The 17460-nt window shown below is 42.9% G+C and overlaps 1 protein-coding gene across 4 annotated transcripts in view; it reads left to right on the forward strand.

Annotated features, from left to right (window-relative positions):
- The window catches only part of APTX (aprataxin), a 193859-nt gene that overhangs the window by 142525 nt on the left and 33874 nt on the right, over nt 1–17460 (forward strand). The gene's annotated exons all lie outside the window — the stretch shown is intronic.

Genomic DNA, 17460 nt, shown 5'->3' on the forward strand with positions numbered 1-17460 from the left:
TTGGTAAAACATTGACCAACAGACTCTGACTACCAGTGTTCTAGTTCCTAGCACAAGAGAGCTATAAAGGCGTTTTGGTCTTATCCATAGCCTAGAAGGTACAAGGACCTTCATCATTTTTTCAAATGTTTTTTTATATTAAAGGCATTTTCTTTTTATAAATTACAGAACCAATTGGACTTTAAAGTTATTAAGTCTTATATACTGTTGTATTGTAGACCAAAGACACCAGTGGTAATGGCCTAAACCACTCACAGTAAAGCCCAATTACGTCTCACGGCACCAGGACCACAAGAATAGCCCCCCTACAGTGCTCAACAGATTATCAGCATGAGTATTTTCACACCTCAATACATTCTTAGAATAAAAAGATGAAATCCAGCTCAACCAATGTGCATCTATCTTTCTATCTATCTGTCTATCATGAAACTTTTTGCTACCCAGAAAAGGATGCCCTGGCTTTTGAAATGCAGAGCTAACATACACCGCCATACAGTACAGAAACTACTGGAAAAGCCAGGTCTTGATTTTATTTTTCACAAACAATGGAAAGATTGTTTCCTGTCTGATGGAGCTGAGTAGTTCATACCACTTTTTGGGGGACAAAAAGGGAAAAAGATTACACAGGAGCCTACATAGGAGTGAAAAGTCCACAGAATGGCCTCCAAGGATGCAATCACAGAACATAGATTCTGCCTCAGAAGACACAGAATGACTGATCCAGCTAAATGCCTTTGGCCACTGCCATATAAAGTGTGGTGTACAAGGAAAAGGGCCTTAACATTGCTCTATTATTGATGGACCAGTGAAGTTTTCTTTAGGAAAGGAGACTTGTGTGCTGTTCTAGGAAGATTAAGAACCAGCCTAGCAGCTGAATTTTGCACTACCTTTAGTTGTTCCAACTAACACTCCGAGATGGCAAGACCTAGAGCTTTCTCATTATCCAGTCCCAAAACAATCAGGGCCTATGTGACCCATTCTAAAACCTTTATGCAACATGTATGTGAAAACAAGCCAATGCCACTTTGCCCACTTGTTTAAACATAGATAGTTCCCTGTCTAGGATCACAGCAAAATTCCTTATTTGAGGTACCACTCCTTAGTTCAACGATGTGTTTGTCTTAGCAGCAGAAGAACCTCAGTTTTATCTGAATTCAGCGGAAGTGATTTGGAGTGCATCTGGGTGGCCACTGTGCTCACACATACCAGAAAGTTGATATTGGTAGCTGTGGCATCCTTGGAGATCTGTGTGTCATCTGCATGTGCTATAATCTCAAATCCAAAGGAGAGCACTGGATCGACTAAAGGGGGCATGTAGATGTTATATAGGGTGGGACTTCGAGAAGATCCTTGAGGCACACCTTGCATCATAGGAGCAGCATCTGACGAGAGTGAAGGAAGAGATACTGCCACATGCTGTCCAATGGAAACAATAACAGTCTCTTTTAAGTCCTTTTGACAGATGCCCCTCCAAAAATGTTAAATTAGGATTGAATGAGAGACAGTATCAAAAGCTGGCAATAAATCAAATAGGACCAGGGCCACCAAGCTACCCTGGTTTAGTATAATTCACTGATAATCGTGGCAGATATTAAAGTGGTTTCTGTTCTGTGATTCTTATAGAAACCTGACTGTGATGCAACCAGAAGTGAATTGGTTTCTAGATAGAAATCAAGGTGTCTGTTGAAAGATTTATCTGATACTTTCGGTGGTAAGGGCAATAAGGAGATGGAGCCATAGTTCAACATGACTGCCGAATAAGCAGAAGGTTTCTTCAAAAGAGGGCAAACTCTGACCTGCTTTCAAATCTCTGGGGCTATTACTGAGTCAGTGGAGAAGTTACAGAGATCTCAGCTTAGAAACCAATACATAGGCAAGGCTGAGAAACTATAGATGGCTGGTGTCCATCAGTGAGCCTGCTTTATAAGCAGTTTTAGGGGCCTTCATGTCTTATTGCAGTAATGGCATAAAAGCTGAAAGAGACACTCCATTGGGAGCTTGAGTCAGTTGTTCAGCATTAGAGGGCCTAAAGAAGTGAGGTTTCCGAAGTTTCTATATATTCTTGTATTTTGTTTTTCCTGTAAAAAGGTCATAAGGCCATTACAGAGTTCTTGTGAAGCAGTTATTGCAGAATCCTTGTGAGCATGCAAAAGAGTGCTATAAGTTTCTAACAATATTGAGGATTTTATGCCGAGGTTTGCTGGCTTCCATAGTTTTATTGGTAAAATAGGATTTGTGATGCAAGTCTGGCTATTCTGCCTAAAGTTGATTGCAGGCTCTTTCTTCATCTGTATAGTGTGAGAAGCAGACTATCTCAGGGAGATTACTACTTGGAAGAGAATGTTTTCAAAGATTTTCACAATTCTCAAAAACTCCATTATTTAGGGCAAACAGAGCTAATCAATTTTAGGTTTAATGGGGTCCTGCCTTTTCATATTATTCATCCATGACTGAATATGAGAATACAACAAGAGTACCTTGTTAAGATCAGTGATACTAAAAGTCAAGGAGTGAGAAGGAAACCAGAAAAGACCCCCTGCCTCTCGATATTTCTCTGGCACCTTCAGTATAGTCTCCATGATGAAGCAAATAGTAGGAGCAACATCTTCTTCTTTTAGTGATAATGTTGGCTTCCGAGAGGGAAGGGAGACCTCACATGCATTCTGCAATAACTGAAGAATGCTTATCTCAGAAAGGAGTTAAGGGCTGTACATCAAGCTTTTGTGTCCCTTCTTCCTTTGATAACAGTGAAGACAATCCTGTTGTAAACAATCATTTTGCAAACTATCACAAGTGTGTTCTGTAATCTCAACAAGTTACAGCACTTCATTGAGAGACAACTAAGAATTCTGGCACTTAATCTCACTCAAGTCTTGTGGATCACTACAGTTTATTTCTGAAGCATGGAGGGGCTTACTTTCCCCTTAGTCAAGGCTTTTTAGGCATGTAGCACAAGCTGTTTTACCAATACCTGTTTGGTAAGACTGTGCGCTGGACCTCCTCAGTTAATGGCCAGTCCAGTCCACATCACTAGGTTCCCTGGCCTTCGTCATGAGTGGGGCACATGTGTGCAGTGTGTGCGATTTATATATACTGTTTGGAAGGTGGAGTCTATCTGGGGTATGTATGTGTGTTGCAGAAGATGTTGCCATTTCTTGAGGCTGGCTTTGTCATGGACACTGCACCCTTTTCATACTCCTCCCTGAAGCCCTCCCCCACCCCTCTCGCTGGACTTTCCCCTCACAATCCAAGAAATCAAGTCTACTTGGTGTATGGTGAGATGCTGCAAGCTCCTTCCCTCCTTAAAGTAGGTTTCTCTGTGCTCTAGTGAATCACAGTTGTCACCTCTACCTTTTTTTCTGCTGATCTCAAAGGCACTGGGACAAGTGCGAGGTTCTGCCTGACGTGGAATCCACAAATGTTTTCAAAATGGAGTTCACTGTTGTACCATGTGACGTCTTGCTTCAGAGCCAGCTAGGAAAACTTGGAAAACAAAAGAAGATGCAATTTTCTAAGCACGAAAGCTGAAAACCTACCTACCAGCACACCTCCCTATCTGCATTGCGGATGTCACAGTGGACTACAACTGCCCTGTCAGCATTCCCCTTCCCAGCGCTGTTCCTTTAAGGTCCCTGTATCATTCCCTCCCATCTCAGAAGGACCAGGAGGCAGTCCCTGACCGGAGTCTGCTCACTTGGTTGTCCTGATTTCAGAACCATTTGAATCATCTACCTAGCATGTAGAGATATCAACTTTTAGTCAATTACAGTTACACTAAAAATCCTAACTGTAAGTCCAGTTCCAAGTAGGAACTGTTGAAGCCACTGGGTTCCGTGGGTTCCCACAGTCCTCTCTGTTTCCACTTCACTGGAAAATGTAATCCATGATTGGTGCAATTCAAGCTAGAGGACCATACATTTTGGATAACCTAGGAAACTTGTAATTGGTGCTGGCCCCATACCACAACTTCCCCCATCAACATGGACACTAGATACTGGAACTCTGGAAGACCCTGCAAGACACCAGTGAATTTGCTGTGGTGGGATCTTTGTTGTTAGGGATGTGTTTTTTCTGCTTTAGATTTTTGTACTTCTGGTGCCGGAAGCTCAACGACCGAGGCTTCAGCTCACTTTAGTGATCTGTCCTGTGCCCAGATTTCAATCAGTAGAGACTTGGCAAAGAAACCCCACATCAGTATCACCTTGCACAAGCATGATTCATGTGCAAGTGAAAGTCATTCCATAGAGACTGGATGCAACAGCTTTCAAACATATAAGTTGACCCATTCACTTTTCATAAGTTTGCATTTGTCATAGGACGATTCTGAAAGAAAACATAGTGCCTACCACATAACAGCTAGAAAGACCTTTGGGATTGTAATGTTTCCCCAGTAGGTAATAGTACCTTTTGGTTTTCAGTATTTATCTTATTTTAACTGAGTTTTCACCAATCTGTATATAGAAATTCTACGTTTCTTCTAAGTTGTACTGCTTACTGGGCTGTGATATGATTAAATGTTATTTTTCTGCAGCATACTGTATCTAAGTTTGTAACTACCTTCTAGAGTAAACCTTGACATCCTGCTCTCACTAATTGGGAAACTTAAGTGTCTAAATGGAGTAAATTAGTTTCAGATTAGATTGCAATAATATTAGTGGTCCTGGGGAACGAGTACTAAATTACTATAACTAAAAGGATAATTCTCTGTGACCACTGACCGCCCCTGGACCACCGAGAAGTGACACACATGTATCTACAGAAATTGTGGATTTGTGATGTGAGCCATACATCAATTTTGGACAACAGCAAGCAATCTTCTCTTCAGAGATTGCTTTGCAGACCAGTCCTTCTGACAAGGATGGAGGGTAACATCCTGTACCGTCGACTTTGATTGCCAAACTTGAGAGCTTGGCTCATGATTACTTCCAGTATGGACATTTGAATTTGCCTTTGTAGGGTGTGGACTTTCTCAGAGCTGCCAACAACCTGCCACAAAATATGCATATACTCTAAAATGGAAGAGATTTTTTCATATGGGGTTTAGACGAGAAACCTGAGTTATGCCAAGAAGAAATAATACTTTCCTGTTTGCGTCATATTGTTCCCTGTAAATGTTCACCTAACCACCATTAAGGCCTGCAATAAACTTTCTCAAATAATTTTTTCACATTCCTGTGATAAAGGTTTTTGTAGAAAGTTGTAAAGTCAAGCCTTTCTCAGCTGCCTCTCCCAGTCACCTCTCCTTACCACGTCTTTTAGAGTTGAATATAGACATTTCTGGATTGCAGCATCGTCAGCGATGCGTCGTCCCTTGTGTCCTGGCGGGGTTGATGGATCCAGTCGGTCAAGACATGATGTGCCGACTTTGCAGTGTTGCAATGATCCTGCGTGACGTTAGCGGTGTCGTGGCAGCGTCACTTTTGCATTGCAGGCCGCGGCCGTTGGTGCAGCGATGTCCAGGGAGCAGGCTGCGGCATTGGTACTGGCGTCGTTCCTGGTGTTGGTGAAGTAGTTCCTGGCGTCACTGAAGTCGGAAAACTAGCTAAAAGCTAGTGGGTGAAGTCGTTGCTGTCCCTGAGCCTTCAAAACAGTAGGCAAGCTCAGTTCAAGCCCTTGGAGAGCACTTTTGGGGAAGGCAGAGTTCTTCCAGCAAAGTCAGAGGCCAGCAGGGCAACAGTAGGGAAGCAGTGCTTCTCAGCAAAGCAGTCCAGATGAGTCCTTTGGGCAACTAGACAGCCTCACCGAGTTCAGGTGTAGATCCAGAAGTGTCTGATTTGGTGGGGTCAGATACCCAGTTTATATACCCCAAAATTACTTTGAAGTGGGGGAATCTTCAGGGAGTGGTTTTGAAGTGCACAAGATCCCCATTCAGCCCAGCCCTGTCTGCCACGATCCCTGTGGGGGTTATCAGTCCTTTGCATGAGGGCAGGCCACTGGCCTCTAAAATGTAAGTGTGAGCCCATCCACTCTTCCTACCCAGGAAGACCCATTCAGAGTGCAGAATAATGCAGATATGCAGTGTCCTGTGTTTGTGGTTGTCTGGGTGGAAGGCACAGGGGGAGCTGTCAACCAGCACAGACCAGACGTGGATTGAAGACCGGCTCTAAGGCACAGATGGTAGTAAGTGCAGAGAAATGTCCACTTTCTAAAAGTGGCATTCCTAAAATAGTAGTATTAAATCCAACTTCACCAGTAAACAGAATTTTCTATTACCATTCTGGCCGTACTAAATATGACACGGCTACTCCGTCCAGATCAGAATCTACCACTCAACACTATATGAGGGCAGTTCTAATGGTAGCCTATGAGAAGAGCAGGCCTCACAGTAGTAGAAAACGAATTTATGAGTTTTCACTACCTGGACATGTATAAAACACATAAGTACATGCCAAGCCTTTTACCGACATAGACCACTGCCCTATGGGTTACCTAGGGCCTGCCTTAGTGGTGACTTATATGTAGAAAAAGGGGAGTTTGGAGCTTGGTAAGTCGTTTTAAATGCCACGTCGAAGTGGCAGTGAAACTGCACACACAGGCCTTGCAATGGCAGGACTGAGACATATTTAAGGGGCTACTTATGTGGGTGGCACAATCTGTGCTGCAGGCCTACTAGTAGCCTTTAATTTGCAGGCCCTGGGCACATTTAGTCGCCTTTACAAGGGACTTTCAGGTAAATTAAATATGCCAATTGGGTAGGAACCAATGTTACCATGTTTAGTGGAGAGAGCATATGCTCTTTCGCACTGGATAGCAGTGGTAAAGTGCACAATGTCCTAAAACCAGCAAAAATGTGTCAGATAAATGGAGGGAGGCAGGCAAAGTGTTGGGGGATGACCACCCTAAGGCTGTCAGGTCTAACACCATTATATCAGCTAAAAGGGTTAGCCACATAGAGGCCCTATGCTCTCATGAGCCTACAGTATCCTATAAAAATACATGTTCGGAGAATTTAGTTCTTACTTCCAGTGCCTTTATTGGCTTTTAGTGAAAACCAAACCATTTTTCTTCCATGATTTTCTCTATTCCATCCAGTCTTGCACAGAAATCCATTAACATTCTAAACAAAAAAAAAGCCCCCCGCCCCGATTTAACTTCAGTAGACCCAAAGAAATCAGACAGACCAAGCAACATTGCGTTATCAACTGTGCTATTTGTACAGACTAAGCACAATCTTTAGCCAAGTAGATAGTTTCATGGGTCTTCAAATAGTGTCAGTAGACCAACGTTTTCTGGGTAGGTCTCGATCATGTTTATCTAGCGAGAGTTGCTGATTCGCTCAGGAATGCTCAAATTAATAATAATTGCGGAGTGGGCACATTCAAACCAGACAATTTCTTTTCTAGGCACTATTGTCAGAATTCTATTTCCAGAGCCTATGCAAGTGGGTCAGGCCTTTCTCAAAAACATTATAGTTGTATTATCATCCTTTTCAGCTTATTTGTAGATTCCTGGTCCACTTGTCTTTCCCACCATGAGATTAGCTTGTTATTCTATCGTAGTGTTTTTGTACGTGAATGAAGATTCCATGATGGGGGGAGTAAATCTTATTTCCTTGCAATTCTGGAGTTGAAAGTCTCCACACAGGATCGTCAGTGATGCGTGTTCAGAATGTTTAATTTGTAAATATTTAACGGAGAACTTGGTAGCAACTTTTTCTTCCTCATCAACGTTTTTTACTCGAATGTCAGAGACAATCATAAAAATATACATGAAAATAAATATACAGTATACACAGCTATAAATTCATAGGTTTACATCTGATTTGCAAAAGCTCCCCACTCTGAAGCACGCAGCCTTATTTGGCAACAGTTGTAAATAACAATGGGCAACTTTACAATGCTTAAATGTATGTATTCTTAGGAGCGGTAATGGAAAATGTGATCTAATAACATTATAATATTTACAGAAAAGAATAAAATATAGCAAGGATTGAGCAGCTCTTTTCTGGTATATATTTTGCCATCAAGTGTTGCCTCATAACTATTCAATAAGGTCCACTATGAACCTGATGAGCACACACGGGCAGCTTTCCTGCTATCAGACTAGTCACAATTCACCATCATTCCTAGCAGAGCACAGTTTTATGCAAGAACCGGTACTTTTTAATACAGCTCCATGGTAATCTGCTTTTCAGGATGATGGCTGCAGAACATCAACAGCACTAGTGCTGCTAAAGCAATGGGGACTTGCAGCACAAATTCACAGTCACAAAAGTAGCAGAACAGGACAAAATGTTTGTCCAGAGATCCTCCCCTGAACAATCCAAACAGTCACCCTTTTTCTGGTTGTCGTTGTGTGAGGCATTACCAACTGATGATAAGCTTCATATCTAGGCAGACACACATTCTGCACCTATATGAGTCAGAACTGCAAAAGCAAAATGAGGCATCTTGTTTGCCATTCAACCATCATACCGTAAGTAAGTAGGAGGGAGACTACAATTTTTCTCACCTCTGTGGCAAAACCTGACTCAACAAATCAGTAGAAGACAAATACAAGTGGGCATACATTATCCAATGTAATGCTGTCATTCCATCCTTTGCAAAAACATTCCACATGATACTATCAACTGGGGGTTGGAAAGAATCCAACTACAATGTTTCACCTTTGTCCCGCGGAGGTTCTGTTCTTGCTTCAGGAGAGACTAAGCAGCCCAATCCTATTTCTCAGTTTTGTCAGCAAGTGTACTCCTTGTACCACATATATTTCCAAGTTGTATAAAACTTTGCTCTTCATCCTTTGAAGAAGTTTGTTCACAAGTAGAAATGCAGAATACTTTCCTTAGAAATGATACTTCAGTCTCTTAGGGAAGAAGATTTTTGCAGCGTGAACCTAGTCTAGATTTACAGGCTCACCATTATTCCTTCATCTATTGTTTGGGTCAAGAAACTTCTAGGAAATAGCTAAAGTTGGGTCTTTTTTGGCATCAACCACTGGGCGAGCCTGTATCACTCTCTATGATAGGTAAGATGTGTGTATCCATCATTGTGCACTGCTATTAATTTCCTAAATCTTTCAGGCTAGTACAACAGGAAGATCTGCTAATCTTCTGGTTCCCACTTGCAAATGCATAGTGTTATATGCAAGTCTCATTACCTTGATCCATAGAGCACGGTTCCCTTTTCAGTGGTTTGCTCTTACTCCATCTCTTTTAGAATGTGCTGTAAGCTACTCTTTCTTTATACAGGGCATTGTTGCAATCCCACCAGACGTACAATAGCATTAATGTTTCATGTGACTGCCAGGAGAGGCTGTGAAGCTGGTTGCTTTTTGACATCCTGCAAGGATATGGTTCCTGGTATGATGCAAACTGTCACATTTTGCAGTACAACAGTGTGAAAAAGTAGCATGGTTACCCCCATTTTTGGCCTGTTTGTCAGTGTGTTTTGACTGTGTCACTGGGATCCTGCTAGTCAGGACCCAGTGCTTATGGTGTTTGGCCTACTTGTCAGTAGGTTTCACTGTTTTTGTCAGTATGCTTAACTGTGTCACTGGAATCCTGCTAACCAGGACCTCAGTGCTTATGCTCCCTCTGTTCCCAAATTTGTCACTACATACTGGTAACCCAGTATTTCACTCCAAACTGGCATACTGGTCCCCCCTTATAAGTCCCTAGTATATGGTACCTAAGTACCCAGGGCATTGGGGATCCAGGGGGATCCCTATGGGCTTCAGCATTTATTTCGCCACCCATAGGGAGTCCATGCAAAGGCTTCTACAGGACTGCCATTGCAGCCTGTGTGAAATAGTGCAAGCACTATTTCAAAGCCATTTTCACTGCCCCAGGTCACTTATAAGTCACTTATAAATCAGGTCTTCCAACCCTGAAAGCTGTGTGCAAAGTACCTGTGTGTGAGGGCACCCTTGCACTAGCTGAGGTGCCCCCACGTCCTCCAGGCCCATTTTCCCGGACTTTGTGAATGCGGGGATGCCATAGGTCAATACCTATGTCCAGCTTCACAATGGTAACTCTGAATATGGCCATGTAAGGTGATTGCACAATTCCATGCACTCTGGGGGCTCCACAGAGGACCCCCAGTACTGCCATACCAGCCCTCTGAGATTTTCCAGGTAGCCCCTGCTACAGCCACCTCACAGACAGGTTTGTGCCCTCCTGTTGCTTGAACAGCTCAAGCCCAGAAAGGCAGAACAAAGGATTTCCTTTGGGAGAGGGCTGTTACACCCTCTCCCTTTGGAAATAGGTGTTATAGGCACAGGAGGGGTATCCTTCCAGGGCCTCTGGAAATGCTTTGAAGGGCACAGATGATGCCCTCCTTGCATAATCCAGTCTACACCGGTTCAGGGACCCCCAGTCCCTGCTCTGGCATGAAACTGGGCAAAGGAAAGGGGAGTGACCACTCCCCTGTCCATCACCACCCCAGGGGTGGTGCCCAGAGCTCATGCAGAGTATCCCTGGGTTCTGCCATCTTGGATTCCAAGGTGGTGGGGCACTCTGGGAACATCTGAGTGGCCAGGTGCCAGCAGGTGATGTCAGAGAACCCTCCTGATAGGTGCTTACCTGGTTAGGTGACTAATCCCCCTCTCAGGGCTATTTAGGGTCTCTCCTCTGGGTGTTTCTTCAGATTCGGATTGCAAGACTCCAGCAGGAATCCTCTGCATCCTTTACTTCATCTTCTACCGACGGAACAGCCGCTGACCGCTCCAGAAACTCTACAAAACTGCAATAAAGAAGCAAAGACAACTTCTGCAACATTGTAACTTCAGCTCCTGCCAGCAACTGCAACAGTTTCCATGTTGTGCATCCTCCGAGGACTGCCTGTCTTCAGCATGCACCAGAAGAACTGAAGGAATCTCCTGTGGAGTGACGGAGTCGGTTCCCTGTGACAATCGGTGGCTTGGGTCCCCTCTCCAGATGACAGCCGTGGATCCAGCAACACGGTTGGTGGACTAAAGTGACTCCGACAGTCCCAACGTCCAGCTGTCCAAATTTGGTGAAGGTAAGAGCTTGCTTCCCCACGCAAGACAGTACCCCCGTGCACTGCATGACTTACAGTTACCAAGGCTTGTGTGTGAGCGTCAAAGAAGTTCTTCGCGCACTGCACAACTTGGACCCCCAACACTCAATCCTGTGACGCACAGTTTTTTTCTGAGTGGTTCTCCAGCGGCGTGGGATCCCTTTGTATCATGCTGCGTGGGCCTCCATTTGCACCTTCTTTGTCCCCATGTTGTGGGACTCTTGTGCACGCTGCCTGGTCTTCTAAGGGCTCTCTGAGTTGCTGAGAGCCCCCTCTGTCTCCCTCTCCTGGGTAGAGGCCACCAGATCCCTCCTGGTCCCAGGTAGCACCATTTTCCGCTAACTGCAAGCTTTGCGTGTGTCAGGGCTTGTTGGCGGAATCCAGCGGCACAAACCAGACTGCATTCATTCATCTGGCGTGGGACATCATCTGCACCAACTAGGAACCCGCATCTATCTTCTTTGGTACAATACAGATTTTTTCTTCTCACCATTGGTTCTTCTTTTGCACCTTAATCCGGGTTAGCAGGGGCTCCTGTTCTCTCTGGACTCTTCAGTGCTTCTTGGGCTTGGTCCCCTTATTCCACAAGTCTTCAGGTCCAGGAATCCATTGTTGGTGTCTTGCAGTCTCTTCTGGTTCTTGCATAATCTTCAATCACGACTTCTTGTGGGTTTCTGGAAACGTACTGTGATTTACCCCTGTTTTTCTGGGCTCTAGGATAGCGTCTGTTACTTACCTTTGGTGTTTTCTTACACTGCCAGCGCCCCTCTACACACTATACTTGCCTAGGTGGGAGACTGACTTTTGCATTCCAATATTTTAGTATATGGTTTGTGTTCCCCCTAGGCCCATTGCAACCTATTGTGATTTTCACTGTTTGCACTATTTTCTGACTATTTACTTACCTGTTTTAGGTTACTAGTGTAATTATTGTGTATATTACTTACCTCCTGAGGGAGTATAGTCTCTAAGGTATTTTTGGCATTGTATCACTAAAATAAAATACCCTTATTTTTGTTTCACTGCGTATTGTATTTCATGTGTGTGAGTACTGTGTTACTACAGTGGTATTGCAAGCGCTTTGTATGTCTCCTAGTTCAGCCCTGGCTGCTCTGCCTACAGCTACCTCTATACAGCTGGCTTCTAGACACTGACTACATTTCACTAATAAGGGATAACTGGACCTGGTATAAGCTGTAAGTACCTTTGGTACCCACTACAAACCAGGCCAGCCTCCTACAAACAGCTCTTGCCAACCTGTGGATCTTTTTGGTGAATAGCATGGACAAAATCCTACACTTTATGGCAGTAGATTGAAGAATCCTCCTTTTGCATGTGGCACCACAATGAACGTCCTCCGCCCACTCTTAGTTTCTTCACTCAGTGTAATTTTGAAGACATCTCTTTGTAGGTTTACATTGAGCAGCAAAAAAAAGGTTAGCACCTGCTGCAAAACACGTTATGCACAAATATGTCAGACAAATAAAGTTGCAGATTTGAATGGTGCTACCTTGTATAAAGAATTTCACAAAAAGATGATTTTGTTACATCAGCCCATTGTTAGATAATGTGTTTTCAGATGATAACCCAATTGGTTTTAGCATGCAATCAAAAGGTCTAACAGCCCTTCTCAATCTCTTGTTAAAGCCACATTTCTTGTTTATTATTATCCTTACATGCAGTCAGGCATTACCTGACAATTCCAGGCTTAAGGAAGTGGTGGGTAACATTCAGCTAGGCATTTATAATATGTGTTGACAGAAACACTGTTTGAATGGTGGGTACAAGACAGAAGTGTATACCTTTTTGATAATCTTATTATGTATATGTAGAGTTGATATACAGTGATAAATAAAAAAAGCACATCATCTTAAATACATATAAGATACAAGAGTACTTAAGTATCAAGATACAAGGGGTTAACAAGAGATGACAAAAAGTATTTACAAAGCCAAAAAGAATTATCACAATACAATATGCTAATTATTAAACTCCATCCAGTAAATCATAGGGACTCATTTTTGTCTAAGTAGTTTACTGTGTGGGCTGCCTTTAATGGTAGGGATTTCAGTCTCACTTATTTCGGAAAATTGGTTCCACAAAGAGCTAACAGATGGAGGATTAGGATCCAACCATGATCTTGCATGCACAATCTTGCAGAAAATATCATACAGAATACGAGTAGAGCAGCTTTTGCAGGTATCACCCTTGACAGGTATACCTTTGATTGTATTACTTTAGAGATTTCTTCAAATACATGGGCCCAGAAGCTCCACTTCAAAGCATAAAAATATGAATTGTGTCTGCCAAATATTCTCTGCATCAAAAACATGCAGAATTATTTTGACAGCAACATGTGTATAGTCCTTCAGGGATATAATGTAAATCTTGAATCATTTTATAGTAATGCACCTTTAGGCTGGAAATATTAATGCGTTGATGAGACAGTTTGATTCTTCATTATATGATATATCAATTTCCTTAGAGATTTTGTTTGACCATTTCTGTGCTAGGACCAGTATATTATCTAGGGAAATAATGCATTAGCACACTATATAACTTCCCTATTATTCCCTTCTGTTTGTTACAGAAGATCAGTTTAATACATGGTATCTTTGACAACCATGCTTTATTAGTGATTTTAATAACCCAAAAAATATTGGATATATTTAAATATACCAGTAGTTGCTTTATCATACAGAGCGATTAATTCAGTGAACGGATGAAATTGATTCCCCTCAAAAAGTTGTCAAACTGTATATGGAGAGATTGTTGCCTTTTGTCAGAAGGTTGAATGAAAGAGAAGGCCAGAAAATCTAGATTATTCCAGAGTGATGTATACCATGGTATAGTAGGGTAGCTGTTCCGCTCTTTTGATTCGTCCATATGTTTGCAAATACAGACAGAATTGTAAAGCGTGTTTGTTTAAAGTAAGTTGGTTTTAGAAATCCAGTTGGTGACTTTGACTCTCAATATAATGATGTAAGGTGCCATGTATTGGAGAATATCATAAACTTAGAAAGACGGTCTGTGAATGCTGCCCTGCAGCAAAATCTTAATCTGAAGATCCACTCACCCCTATCATTCAGCAGTTGCAAAACACGAATGGTACAACATGGTTGTTTGCATTGCCAGATTAATTTACTTAAAGAGCTCTCTACTTTTTGGTTAAAAAACAGCAGATAAGTAAAGCTTTATTGCTCCAAAAAAGATGTACGAATTTTTTTAATATCACCATCTTAATTACATTACAACGTCCACGAAATTCCACTGTTTGAGTTGAAATATAGTTTTAGTTGTAAGTAACTCATATTTTAAAGTGATTATCTGTTGCATAGAGAGATCTGAATACCCAGACTCTACATACCGGGTGTCTTCTAGTAGTCCAGGCTAATTATATAAAGACTGAACACTTTCTGTTCAGTAAAGCTCAGCACCTCTGGACCACCGACTGGTGGCCCCTGAAAACTGGGAGTAGTTCCCTTCACCCCGAAGTCACGCTAGAAAAAATCTGAGCAGCAAACTAGGCCAGGAGCTATCCATGAAGAGTCACATAGTTATAACCTGTGGGTCCTGCTTTGCAACTGTGAGGCTACTGAGGAGGGTCTTTCCTTGGCTACCATTAGCTGCAGGAAAACGCTGGTCCAGGACCTGGTCATAAGCCACCTTGATTACAGTAATGATTTGTTTATGGCAGTCCGCAACACCTTACTGTCCACGCTCCAGGTGGTGCAAAATCCGGCTACCCATCTGGTCTGTAATCTTCTGGCAGGCTTCTTTAGTGCCTATTCTTAGAGCTCTTCATTGGCTTCCTTTCAGAAAGAGCACCTTTTTTAGGATATGTTGCCTTACCCACAAGTCCTTGATGGGTAGAGCACCTCTGTACCTACAGGACTAACTGCATCATTGTTGTCCTCCCCATACTTTAAGATCAGTGATAATGAGCTGCTGATTGTCCGCCACATCCGTACCTCCAGATATGGTGGCAGAGCCTTTTCCTTCACAGCCTCCACTGCCTGCAATCAACTTCCTCTCCGTTTCCACTGTTCCTCAGATTTCATGAAATTTAAGAAAATGATGAAAACCAGGTTGTTCTAGGTCCTGGATGTTGGGTATGTACTGGCTGAGCACCAAGATACACCTTCGGGTATGACTCTAGCACTTTATCAAGTTCAAAATAACATAGCATAACACAAATTATAGTATTTGGGTCTTGGAAAGACTCAAATTGGACCACTTCTCCTTCTATTAATATGATGGCTGCTTGATGTTTTGTAGAGCACACTGCTATACCAACTGCACAGATCACTATAATATATAAAGTGGAGTTAAATCTAAGGGGATACATATGTAGAGATATTTTTAGGTGTATGAAATAGGGTTCTAACTAGAGAGCAAATAGAGTGGGAAGAGGAGGCAGGCATGTCTAACCCCAATCCTTGTGTGAATGTTTTCCAAAATATTACCCGTATGGACCAGATGGGCACAAAAGCCATGTAAAGCTTTCTGCATTTGGCAGAGCATATGTTGGAAAATGACCATTTCTGCAGGGCCATCTCCAAACTTTCTGTATTACTCCTCTTATTTTTGCTGAATTCGTTTTTGTTGGCTTTAAGACTCTTCTCTTTACCACTGCTAACCAGTGCTATAGTGCTTTTGCTCTCACCCCTAAACATGGTAATATTGGCTTTTTCCCATTGACATATTTAATTTACTTATAAGTCCCTAGTAACTTGGTACTTTGTGTAACCAGGGCCTTTAAATTAAATTCTACTAGTGGATCTGCAGCACTGATTGTGCCACCCATTTAAGAAGCTCTCTAACCGTGTCTCAGGCTTGCCACTGCAGAGCCGGTGTGGGCAGTTTTACCCTGCCATTGTCAACCTGGCAAAAACAACCTTTTGCCAGGCCCAAACCTTCCTTTTTGATGCATATGAGTCACCCTTATGGTAGGCCCCAGACAGCCCAAAGGGCAGGGTGCAATGTAGGACATGTACGTTTTAGTTATACATGCCCTGCTAGTGAAAAACTCCCAAAGTCATTTTTCACTGCCGCCAGACCGATCTTTCCCATAGAATAACATTGGGATTACCTTATTACATTTCATAAGTGTAATTCTCCTTTGTAAAGAGGTAGACTTTTCATGTTTGGTGTCTCTAGAATCACAATTTAACATCCAAACATATGGTAAAGTCAGAATTTAAATTGCAATTCTGAAAATGCCACTTCTCGAAGGTTAACTTTTTCTTAGTTTCTTAGTTTAGCAACTTGGTGCCTGCTGCCTGTCTCTGATCCCATGCCTGGACTTTGTGTATTCTCCCTAGACATCCACACACAATGGGAGCTTAGGGGTGACTTGATGGCCCATCCTGGAAGGATGGGAGGAAGCAGCTGGACCCATCCTCACACCTGAATAGGCCGTGTTTTGTCCCCACACGAAGGGTTGCATACCCCTTGTAGTGACTCTGGAGCCAGAGCAGGGCCACTGTGCACGTCAAAGGCCTGTCTTTGAAGTCTCCCCCACTTCAAATGCACCACTGGGTGTAAGAACTTGACTTCTAATTCTAACAACTCACTGCACTTCTCAACCTGTGGATACTCTGCTAGGAACAAGGACTGCTGTGTTGCTGAAAAGACTGCCACTCTGAAGGAGCTGCTGCCTTGCTGACCAGCTGCCTGCTACCCTCTTGCCTGGAGAAGCAGAAATGGACCTGGAGCCCATCTTAAAGCCAGGACCCCAGAGTGACTCAAAGGGCTAGTCTCCTGGCCCCCTGATCTGAGCCTCAGGGTCATAACAGGCTCCCCACAGCTCCTGAACCCATCCTTTCTAATGGTCCTGGGCCATTGGAACTGTTCTTAAGCTCTTAAATTTAGGCTTTTGGGCTCTTCACAAAACTTGCCCATTTGCTCTGGAACCTCATTGCTTGTCCGGAAATCCGGTGTGAGCAGCCACAAGTTTGTCTTTTCCCACAGCAAGTATCACCCACATTGCCCAGACCGCTGTTTGTGCCTCTCTGACCATCGGCAGTGCCGTTCTCCTTGCTTCTGGCGAACTTCTTCACCGCAAACGATACTCTTGGCACAATTCTTGAGAAGTTAAAAGTTCAGCAAGACTAATCTGGGACTGTATCCGAACCATGCTCCATTATGGTCGGCTTGAATTTTTGACTTTGACCTGGTCTAGTGTGACCAGATAGCAGAGGTAAGTGCTTAATGCTTTAGGTGCTATATTGCAGTTTATTATTTAAAAATTCATAACTCTGGTTCTACTTATTGGATTTGTTTTGTTTGTTTTGATCTAATCTGGAGTGGGATGTTTTTGTGTGGTGTTTTCACTGTTTTCTTGTTTGTGCTTTGCATAAATACTGTATACACTGCTTCCATGTTGAGCCTGACTGCTCTGTGCCAAGCTACCAGAAAGTGCCCAAAGGTAAATTTACGGTTTATCTGACATCCCAGTCAACCAACAACCCAATTTGTAGCC

This window comes from Pleurodeles waltl, chromosome 1_2 (genome assembly GCF_031143425.1).
Source record: "Pleurodeles waltl isolate 20211129_DDA chromosome 1_2, aPleWal1.hap1.20221129, whole genome shotgun sequence".
NCBI classification, from domain to species: Eukaryota; Metazoa; Chordata; class Amphibia; order Caudata; family Salamandridae; genus Pleurodeles; species Pleurodeles waltl.